The following is an 11,595-nucleotide window of genomic DNA, read 5'->3' as shown; positions in this document are numbered from 1 at the left end:
GTGAGTGTGCTGCTTCAAACACACTGAGTGAGCCCTGGCCGGCATGGCTCAATTGGTTAGAGCATCCTCCTGATACGCCAAGGTTGCAGGTTCAATCCCCAGTCAGGCAACATACAACAAGCAACTAGTTAATGCATAAATGAGTGTAACAGCAAAACAATGTTTCTCTCCCCCGCCCCCCAATTAAAATAAATGAATGAATAACAGAGTAAATTTTCCAATCTGTGTGTAGTACACATGGCAGAAAGCTAAAGCCTTATAGCTTGAGGTGTCAGAGGACAGAGCCCAAGACTGACAGGGCAGTTGGAAATTTAGGGGAGAATCTACAGAAACAAGGGAACCACAGAAAAGTGAGCACCAAAATCTAAATCTAAATTGCCCATATCCGTGGATGATTGCCAAATGACAGAGGTGCAGGGAGACCCCTAGGAGCCAGGCTTTTTAAAATAGCAGCTAGGAACTGAGCAGAGGTATCTGATGCTGCACACCGTGGAGGAGACAGAGTAGTAGTTTGCATCTAGGCAAATGAATTAGCTGCCCACCAGAATGAACACCAACAATCACCAGGAGAGCACAACAGAGCCCAGAATTACTTCGATGTCTAATTTTTAGACTGCAAAGAAACAGGGAAACATGAGCTACACATACTCAGGTGAAGAAAAGGTAAACTGGAAATTGATTCTGAGTGGGGCACAGGTATTAGATTTAGCAAACAAAGATTTCAAAGCAGTTTTTATACAAACAATAAAAGAAAAATACGTTCAAAGATTTAAAGGGAAAAGTGGTCTTAATGAGTGAAGAGAAAGGGAATCTCAACAGAGAAATTGCCCAATATTTATACAAGGCAGTCCTTGGGTTACATCGGACTCAACATATGTTGTTTCATGGTTACCTCAACATCTCCCATTTATTTATAAAAAAAAAAAAAAGTTCTGTTATTTCGACATATGTACATATGTGCTTTATGTTTTTTAATAGTGGCCTGGTGCACGAAATTCATGCACATTAAAAGGGGATTAATTAGAGGAAATATTTTAATATTGCTATTTGCCCTTTCTCTGTAATAGAAGTGTCAGAGATGAAAGAAAATTAGTAAAATGTATATTAAAATCTTCCTCCTGTCAGAGTCTGGGGCGCACCACGGGACCCAGAGTCAAGTCCCCACCCACCCACGGCACCTCAAAATCATGTGAGACCCAGACCCAGCTGGCCCCACCCCCATTGGGCAAGATCCAGACCCAGCCAGCCCCATCCTTGTCAAGCCCCACCGGGCAGGGGGGCACAGCCTCAGGTCCCCTGCCCCGGCCAAGTGCCATGCAGCCTCAGGTCCCTGCTGATTGCTCGTTAAGTCTCATTACGGGAACTCTGCCTCCACTGTGGGTGCAGCCATCTTGTGTTATGGAAACCCCGCCTCCACTGTGGGTGCCACCATCATTGTGATGGCATGATGGTTAATTTGCATATTCCCTCTTTATATAATTTATTTACCACAAGGAAAGGTCAGGAGTTGTTATCTTTCTTTTAATTTTTTTTTACTGTTTCACTTCATTACTGCTGTGTATGTGCTCCATGTGAGTGACGTAGGTGCTTATGTAGGTGGGTTCCGACTTACGGCGAAAATCACGTTACGTCACGCCATAGGAACGGATCTCTGATGTAACCCGAGGACCTACTGTATATTGAAAAGGTTGAAAAATGAACAGAGCCTTGGAGACCTAAGGAATATCAAGAGGTCCAAAATTTGTGTAATTTAAGTGCCATAGGAGAGGAGAGAGAGATAAAAGGGGAGGAAAGGATATTTGAATATATACTGTACAAAAACTCCCCCAAATTGGTGGCGGGGGGGAAGAAGAAGCCAACCTCAAGAGCTGGGAATCTCAACAAATCCCAAGCTGGAAAACACAACAAAAACTACTTCTAGCCCTGGCCAGTGTGCTCAGTGGTTAGAGCGTCAGCCTGAGCCCTGAAGGGTCTTGGGTTCACTTCCTGGTCAAGGAGTGTACCTGTGTTGCAGGTTCGATCCCTGGCCCTGGTTGGGGCACATGTGGGAGGCAACCAATTGATGTGTCTCTCTCACATCAACGTTTCTCTCCTCTCTCTCTCTCTCTCTCTCTCTCTCTCTCTCTCTCTCTCTTTCTCCCTCCCTTCCACTCTCTAAAATAAAAATAAAAGGAAAAAATATCCTCTGGTGAGGATAAAAACAAACAAAAATCACTTCTAGGCACTTTATCATCAAACTGATAAAAGCCAAAGAGAAAGAAAAGATCTTGAAAGCAGCCAGGAAAAAAAGAACAAAGATACCTTGCATACAGAAGAACAGTCATACAGTTGATTTCTCATCAGAAACAATGGAGGCCAGGAGATATTGGAACAACACAATCAAAGCGCTGAAAAAAGCTGTCTCTGATAATTCTATATTTAGCAAACTGTCCTTCAAAAATGAATATGAAATAAGACAGTTTATGATAAGGAGATAATTTATCACCAGGAGACCTCATGACAAAAAAAAAAAAAATGCTAAAGGAAACTCTTCAGGCTTAAGTGAACTCCGATCTATAGTAAGGAAAGAAGATAACTGGAATTGATAAAAGTGTGTGTTATAAAGTATATATGTAATTGACAACAATCAACAATAGTATTAAGGAAAATGGGGGTGGAGGATAAATGGAAATATATTTTACAACAGTCCTAAATTTTACCTAAAGTAATTCATTAACCCTAAATAGACTCTGATAAAGTTATGCATATGAATATGTATGTCAATTGATGGTCATTGGCTCCAATTCAAAGCCAACAGGAATCCCCAATTTGGGGTGAGGTGAAGAAGGAGACTTTACTAACAGCTCAGCTGTGATACAGCACAGCTGTGAAAACAACATGCTGTGAGAGCCCTGGGGCCCGCCCCTCTCTGTCTAAACGGCTCTGCTCCTTGCTGGTCTGCGCTGCCCTGTCCTGTCATGAGAAGTACAGTCTTTGGTGGAAAGGGAACGTGTGCTCCCTGGGTCAGAGGGGAGCTGGCTTATATGGACAGGAGTCCCCAAGGACAGGGGCCCTGGGCCCCTGATTGGACCATCCTCAGGCAAATGTAGACTCCAAACCCTCAAAGTTTGATTGGTCCAAAAGGCACTGTTCTGATTGGTCAGAATAGAGCCACTCTGATTGGCAGGAGCTGTACAGCTCTGATTGGATGGGGAAAGCCTTGGTCCTATTGGCTGAAATAGGATTCCAGGAACTCCTTTATAAGGGCTGGCTCAGAGGGCACAAACAGTGCAAGGCTTGCACTGCAAGCAGTCAGGTCAGCGCAGATTTCTCAGTGAAGTGCAGTTTGAGTGAGAAGTCCCTGGCTGCCAGGTTGTTTTCTCGTTTGTTTGTTTTTAATGTAGTTTTATTGATCTCAGAGAGGAAGGGAGAGAGATAGGAACATCAATGAAGAGAGAATCATTGACTAGCAGCTCCCTGCACACCCCCACAGGACTGAGCCCAAAACCCGGGCATGTGCTATGATCAGGTATCGAACCACGACCTCCTGTGTTATGGGTTGATGCGCAACCACTGAGCCATGCTGGCCAGACTAGGTTGTCTTTTTAAAATTTGAGCCCAGTTAGCCACCAGGAGCCTTTCTTAGTAGGTGTCTTTTTTTTTTCTTTTGTCCTTGGGGTGCACACATATCATATACATATAAATACAATAAATATGTGTATGGTAATCTCTAGAATAACCATTAAAAGTTATGCAAAGAGAGATAGCTAGAAAGCCAATAAAAATGGAACAAAATGGAATACTGAAAAATATTTGATTAACACAAAAGCCAGAAAGGAGGAACTAAATAACAAAACCCAGATGAAACAAATAGAAGACATATAGCAAAGTTAAATAAATGGAAATAAGACAAAACCATTTAACAATTACAGTAAATGCACATGCAATAAATATCCCAATAAAGAGGCAGGGATTGTCTTACCGGATTAAAAAAAAAAAAAGACAAGATTACATTTTATGCTGCCTTAAAGAGACATACTTTAAATACAAAGATACAGACAGACTGAAAGTTAAAGGATGGAGGTAGAGACCATGCAAATGGTGGGCATGAGGCAGCTGGAGTGGCTACATTCATGTCAGATACAGTAGACTTGAGAACGAGGCTATTCCCAGGCATGAAGAACATTTTATAATGACAATAAAAAGCTCAATACATTGAGAAATATAAGAATTATAAAATTACATTTTAAATGGGGACAATTTATTGTATGTAATTATATCCAATAAGGTGGGGGTTTTTTTAAAGAAAAGCCCAGTGGATGCTGAGGGGTGGAAGGGTAGAAGGGTAACAGGCTGGAATGGAGGCAGGATGGGGGCTACAATGCAAAGAAAAGAAAAGGCAGGTTTATTGGGAGAAATACTGATTTCAGATTAAAGTGTTCAGTGTGAGAGGCCTGTCAGACTCACAAGGGTAGATGCTGGTGGTGCATGTGCAGACAAGAGGCCATTGGTGCTAGGGACTTGGATGGGAAGAGTGGGTTCAGAATTGAGCTCTGGGGTTCATTTAGAAGTGGGAGGAGGAGGAGGACAGGAACCCTCACGGGAGACTAAGAAGAAATGGCCAGGAGGTGGGAGGGAACCAGGGAGTCCAGAGGAAAAGTCTTTCAGTAAAAGGGTGTGGCCAGCCGCAGAAAATATTGCTGAGAATCCAGGTCCCAGCCTGGTGCTTTGGGGAGGCACAGGGCAGGAGCCAGGTGTCTTCCCCAGGGGCTGATGGGGGCAAACCTGGGAGGAGTGCAGGCTGGGGTGTGGCCTTGCTCTTTGACCTTTGACCTTGGCCCTGCGTGGTTACCAGGCAGGCAGGCAGCTGGCAAACCTTTGCGGAGCCCAGCCTCAGTGACCTCCCTCTGCTGCTTGGCCCTGGGGCAGAGAGAGCACCTGATCCAGTCCCTGCCCCCAAGAGCTCCCAGTGTGGGGCACACAGATGGGTGATCGCACTGCCCAGTGTGGGAGCTCCTGGACTTCAGAGGAGAGATGAGGAGCAGGGAAACCTACCTCCAAGGGAAGCAATGCTGGACCATGCCATGAGGGATGAGTAGGAGTGAAGAGCTTCCAGGTGAAAGGGAGGTTCAGTTTGTTCCGCTTGATCCAAGGTGTAGACCCAAGACCTGTGGGTGGGTGGGTGGAAGTCACAGGAGGCAGATGTTCACTCCACACAAGGTCTCAGTGTGGCTGGCCCAGGCGCTAGGGCCTTCCTGGGGAGGGGTGAGCACCTCTGGGGGTGTGGAAAGGTGTGCCCATGGAAGCTGGGCGCCATGAGGACGCAGGCTGCAGGGGGTCAGCCTGACCCAGGGACCTGGCCTGGGAGACAGCTCATCAGAAGCACAGGCCGCTCTCCTGGGGATTTTACCAGACACATGCAGCCCAGCTGCAGAGTCTGGGCAGGCTGGACCCGAGGTCTGCTCCTTCAGAAGCCCTGCTCTCCTGGCCTGGCCCAGCCACCGAGGCACTACCTGCAGGAGCACCCCAGAGTTGGGAGGCCTGGGAAGTATATGGGGTTGGGGGAAACATGCAGACTGAAGTTCTGAGAAGGCAGGGCAGGCCTTGGGGTCCCTGGATCTGGGGGAATCCCTGGTTCTGATCACGACTTACAGACAGAGAGCGTATTACAGAGGTTAGGGTGAGGCCTCTGAGGCAGACTAGGGGCAGGTCAAGTTTTGAGGGCCCGAAGCTTGTGCAAGGTGGGAGTCCTTGTTGAGAAACAAATTACCTGTCATTTCATCTGGGACAGCCAGACTTCATGGGGACGAGATGAGTTTGCTGGGATACACAAACATGCTGCTTAACACAGATACGCCAGGATTTGAGGTTTGCAGTACTGCTGCAGTTTTTCCCAAAACACAGGACTTGTGGTAAGTTGTATTCTGTGTGCTTGTCATCAGAAAAGAGAAAAAAATGAATGCTGCTTTACTGAGTATATTCCCGACAGGTGAAAACTTTCATGCTAGTATATCTACACATACACTGAGTGGCCAGATTATTATGATCTCTGAACGCATAATAATCTGGCCACTCAGTGTGTGTGTGTATATATATATATATACAAAAAAAAGCTAAAGGAAGAGGCCCAGTGCATGAACTCGTGCATGGGTGGGGTCTGGCCAGCCTGGCCGGGGGGAGGGGACATGGGCAGTTGGCCGGCCTGCCTGCTGGTTGAACTCCTGGTCGAGGGGACAATTTGCATATTAGCCTTTCATTATATAGGATATACACTGAGTGGCCAGATTATTATGTGTTCAGAGATTATAATAATCTGGCCACTCAGTGTATACACACACACACACACACACACACACACACACATTATTGACTTCAGAGAGGAAAAGAGAGGGAGAGAGAGGCAGAAACATCAATGATGAGAGAGAATCATTGATTGGCTGCTTCCTGCATGCCCCTACTGATGATTGGGCCCACAACCCGGGCATGGGCCCTGACCCGGAATCAAACTGTGACTCCTGGTTCATAGGTCAACTTCTGAGCCACACCGGCCAGGTGAGAATTTGCCTTATGAGGCTGCACTGAGGAGACCAAATCTTCCAGTTACAACTTTATATGATCTGACGATGGGCAGAATTTTCCAGACTCCCTTGTGGTGCTGTTTACTTCACGTGCTTCTCCACCGCTGCCAGTACCAGGGTTCGTAGGGCACGCTGATGTCCCGATGCTGGGGGAGCCTGCCAGCGGCAGTGGGAGTATTCCAGGAAGCTATCCCAACCTGGGAGGACCAGCACTAACAGAACTAAACATGCAAGGGACTGCAGCCACATATCCATAACCCCTCAGCCCAGATGAAACTCGGACTTCACTCCATTTCCCCTTAGATTCCCAAAATACTTAGAGCTGCTCTAGAGAAGGCTGTGCAGTGGGAGTCAAAGTGGAGAGGAACAGAGTCTTAGGAGTTAAAACATACTTTTGGAAACTTCACAAAAACATCTAATGGCTAACTCCCACCACTCAACCCTGCTTCTGGTCTTGAAAGGAACTCAGACGAGTGAGGGACCAAAGCTCAAGCTCCACCAGCTTCTCAGGAAACCCACCTCAGCTTCCATTTCCAGCTCGGTTCTACTCCATCCTCCCTGCTCAACAGCCTCCGGTGGCTCCCCACTACCCTCAGGGAAAAGCTGGGCATTCGGGTCCTCAGTGCCCCGGGGGCTTCATTGGCTCCCCCTTGTTCCCTGAGGAGCTGTGGAAGGTAGGCTTTGGGGGAGAAAGCAAAGGTAGAGGGCCGATGAGTGAACTTGGAAGACAGCAGGGTGATAGGCCTTAGGGGGCAGTAACCCCGTGGGCACTTTGGGGAGAGGGCTTTGTGGATCTCCAAACAAGCCACTAGCATCCACCTGAGGGATAAGGGCCCATGGGTTACTGCCCCCTAAGTGGGTTAGGGCAGCACCCACACTCCTGATGCCATCATCTTTCCCTGCTCAGCCAGTGGGGACCTCAGGGCAGAGGCCCGTTCCCCTGTGAAATTCCTTTCTGAGCCATAGGGTGGGGGTCGGGGGAGGGAGCATGTGTGATGTGGGAGGAGGGTGGTGGAAAGGACCCAAGACCTGAAACCCATAGACCTGAGTTCAAGTGCCTGCTCTGCCCTTGTTGGCTGTGTGACCTTGGGCGAGTGACTTAACATCTCTGAATTATAGTGTCCACATCTATAACTTAGGAAATGCTTGTTTCATCCCAGGGCTCTTGTGAGGAACAAATGGAACAAGTATCATGAAAGTGGAGACACACAGTAGGGCCTCAAGGCACCCTGGTTGGCAGAGGACACCGGACTTATTTGTCTGTCTTGATCCTGAGTGACTCCTCCACCTCCTCAGTAGGTTAAGCAATCATGTTGACTTTATTTATTAGCTTCACAAACTCTTCTGATGTTACTTGGCCCCATCCCAAAGCCCCACAAAATCTCCGATTTCCAGCACTGGCTAACCCTGCCGCCCTGGGCTGTGGGGACCGTGCAGTGTGGGGAGAGAGAGTGGCCAAGGAGCCAAGATGAGCTCGGCGCTGGGCCAGGCCTCAGTCTCCCTGACGGAGCCTCGAGGGCGAGAGGCAGGATGAGCCCAGAGCAGCCCCTCCCGTGGCTTCTGGTTCCCATTACGGTCTCTCTCGTGTTCTTCCAGACCAGCCTCTTCCAAACCCCTTTCAGCACCATTTCTGGTTCTTCTCTGGAGACGCCCTCTGCCCGGCTCGCCTCCCCGCACACCTCCAGGCGCCCCACCTGGCCACCTGCCGGGCCTTGTCTGGCTACTCGAGGTGGGAGAATGACAAGTGGCCAGAGGCTGAAGGGTTTGAGCTCCTGGGCCTGAGTGTGGGGGGGTGAGTGCTCATAGGGTCCCCGAAGAGCTGGGATGCTGACCCAGTTGGTGACACCTGACCTGGTTGGCCTCTGGGCCCCTGCAGGTGGCCATGTAACTCCTTCGCTGAGCCTGGTCTCTACGAGGCCAAATGGGTCTGCTGAGAAGTTCACAGGGAAGGGCCCATCCCTGCTCTCAGAGACGGAGCCCCTGACCAATGCCGGGGGCGCCTCCCTGAGGAGATGCTTGGCCCTTCAGCGGCTCCCCATGCCCTTCAGGATAAGGTGCCCCATGCTCAGGCCTTCCCAGTGTGGGATGGCTGGCCACCCTCCAGGCCTTTGCACAAGACTGTCCTCCCTCGAGTGGAACCAAGATGGCGGCGTAGGTAAACACCTAAACTGCTGCCTCACACAACAATTTCAAAACTACAACTAAAAGACAAAACGTCTATCACCCAGAACCACTGGAAAGCGGGCTGAGTGGAAGTTCTACAACTAGAAGGAAAGAGAAAAGAGCATTGAGATGTGCACAAGCGCTGAAAAGCTGAGGTACGGAGGCGCGTGAATCGGGCTGGTGGCGGGCGACTGGGTGCGCTGCTTTTTTCAACCTGAAGGGAGACAAGCTCCCGATTACTCTGAACTCCAGTTTCTGGGGAGACGCTGGGGACCCAAACTCCTACGGGGAGAAGCTGGACTGTCTGTCATTGGGTCGGAAAGTGAGGGTGGCTTTCTTGTAGAGGTGCGCACAGCAATCATTGTTTACTGTGCTGGGGCATGGGGCGCGGGGCGCGGGGACTTGGAAACGCAGAGATGCGGAGACGGCTGACTGGCAGCCATCACTGTTTGCCACGCCTTAGCTTAGGGACTCCCTGAGACCCCGCCCCGTACAATCTACAAACCCAACCAAGCTCCACACAGTGGCTTTTCCATATAAATGGCCTGCCCTAGCGCAGCTTAACCTAGCAAACTTCAGCTCTGGTCAGACAGCTCCAAAACCTCCAAATCCCAAGCAAGGAGGAGAAAACTGCAGTTCTCGCTATAGCTCCTGCTGGGTGGCCTCAGACAGTAGCTGACCTGCACCCCATTGGAGATCCAGAAGCTAGTGTATCTAGTGGTCAGTGTGAGACAACACCAGATTTCAACTACTCACATCCATAAGTGACACATTCAAGAGGCAGACTCAGTGAGCACCAAAGCTCCACTGAAGCAAGTCCTGCCCCATAAGTGTGTCTCCAGCGCAGCAGTTCTTCCATTATAGACACAGCGGGTCCTCACAGCCAATTGGCCTGGAGGTCAATTCCTCCCAGTGTACCAACAGCAATCAAGGCTTAACTACACCAAGACTTTGCACTCAGCCCACAAAGGGGTGCACCAAGAGTGTCCACCTCAGGTGATAGGCTGAACCACTGGTCACCTACCACAGAAAACCACTCCATCAACACAGGGAAGCAGCAAAATGCAGAGACAAAGAAACATGTCACGAATGAAAGAAATGGAGAAAAGCAAACTACTGGACATAGAGTTCAAAACCACATTTATAAGGTTACTCAAGAATCTTCTAAAAACCACCGAGAAACTTGATGAGACCTCTGAGGAGCTTAGTGAGACCTTCAAGGACCTTAATGAGAATGCCAAAAAAATGGAAAAGGACCAGTCAGAAATTAAGCATACACTGTCTGAAATAAAGAATATACAGAAATTCAACTGTAGATCAAAGGACCCCAAGAATCAAACCTAAGATCTGAAATATGAGGAAACAAAAACACCCAACCAGAAAAACAAAAAGAAAAAAGAATCCAAAAATATGAAGATAGTGTAAGGAGCCTCTGGGACAACTTTAAGCATACCAACATCCAAATTTTTTGGATGCCAGAAGAAGAAAGAGAGCAAAATATTGAAAAACTATTAGAAGAAATAATGACAGAAAACTTTCCCTACTTGGTGAAAGAAATAGACTTACAAGTCCAGAAAGCGCAGAGAACCCCAAACAAGAGGAACCCAAAGAGGACCACACCAAGACACATCATAATTAAAATGCCAAGGGCAAAAGACAAAGAGAGAATCTTGAAAGCAGCAAGAGAAAAACAGTTAGTTACCTACAAGAGAGCACCCATACCACTGTCAGCTGATTTCTCAACAGAAACTATGCAGGCCAGAAGGGAGTGGCAAGAAATATTCAAAGTGATGAACAGCAAGAACCTACAACCAAGATTACTCTACCCAGCAAAGCTATCATTCAGAATTGAAGGTCAGATAAAGAGCTTCACAGACAAGAAGAAGCTAAAGGAGTTCATCACCACCAAACCAGAATTACATGAAATGCTGAAGGGTATTCTTTAAGAAGAGGAAGAAGAAGAAAAAGGTAAAGATAAAAATTATGAACAACAAAGTGTCAACAAATACATACCTACCAACAAGTGAATCTAAAAATCAGGTGAATAAAAAATCTGAAGAACAGAATGGACTGGTGAATATAATAGAATCAGGGACATAGAAAGGGAGTGGACTGACAATTCTCAGGGGGAAAAGGGTGTGAGGGGTGCGGGAAGAGATTGGACAAAAATCTTACACCTATGGATGAAGACAGTGGCGGGGGGTAAGGGCATGGGGTGGGGTGGGGAATCAGGTGGAAAGGAGCTATGGGGGGAAAAAAAGAGGAACACCTGTAATAATCTGAACAATAAAGATTTATTTAAAAATAAATAAATAAATAAATAAATAAATAGACTGTCCTCCCTCACCTCTGTGACCCTGGGCAGTCACCTAGGCCCCTCCCTCAGATTTCATTTGTATTTTGAACAGCATTTTTCGACCTGCACAGTACATTCACATCTCTCCTTTCCTTTCAGTCTTGCATCCTCCCAGGTATGAATCATCATCCCATTTTACAGATGAAGAAACCAAGGCTCAGAGAAGGGTGGTGGTTGGGCCAAGGTTACCTAAGTAGCAAGGAGCATAGTCCACTCAACCAAAGCCTGGCCTCACCCCCACCCCTCAGGGGGCCTGGCAGGGGCCTGGGTTCTGGCAGGTAACATTCGAGCTGGTGATTTGGGGTGTTGATGAGAGTGGACAGAGCCATTCTTCAATGACACGTTTTCGGGCTCCAGAACAGATGTGTTGCGGGGAGGTAGGGGCTGTAGGCTGGAGAGCTCAGGTGTGGAGATGGTTCCTGATCTGTGGGCAAGGCCTCCCTGGACTGCCAGGCACATGGTCAGGCTCCAGCATGGAGGGGGCAGTGGCGGGCGCACCGCAGAGGTTGGCAGGGGTCA

This window comes from Plecotus auritus (genome assembly GCF_963455305.1).
Source record: "Plecotus auritus genome assembly, chromosome: 9".
Taxonomy (NCBI): Eukaryota; Metazoa; Chordata; class Mammalia; order Chiroptera; family Vespertilionidae; genus Plecotus; species Plecotus auritus.
This window is presented reverse-complemented; position numbering follows the sequence as displayed.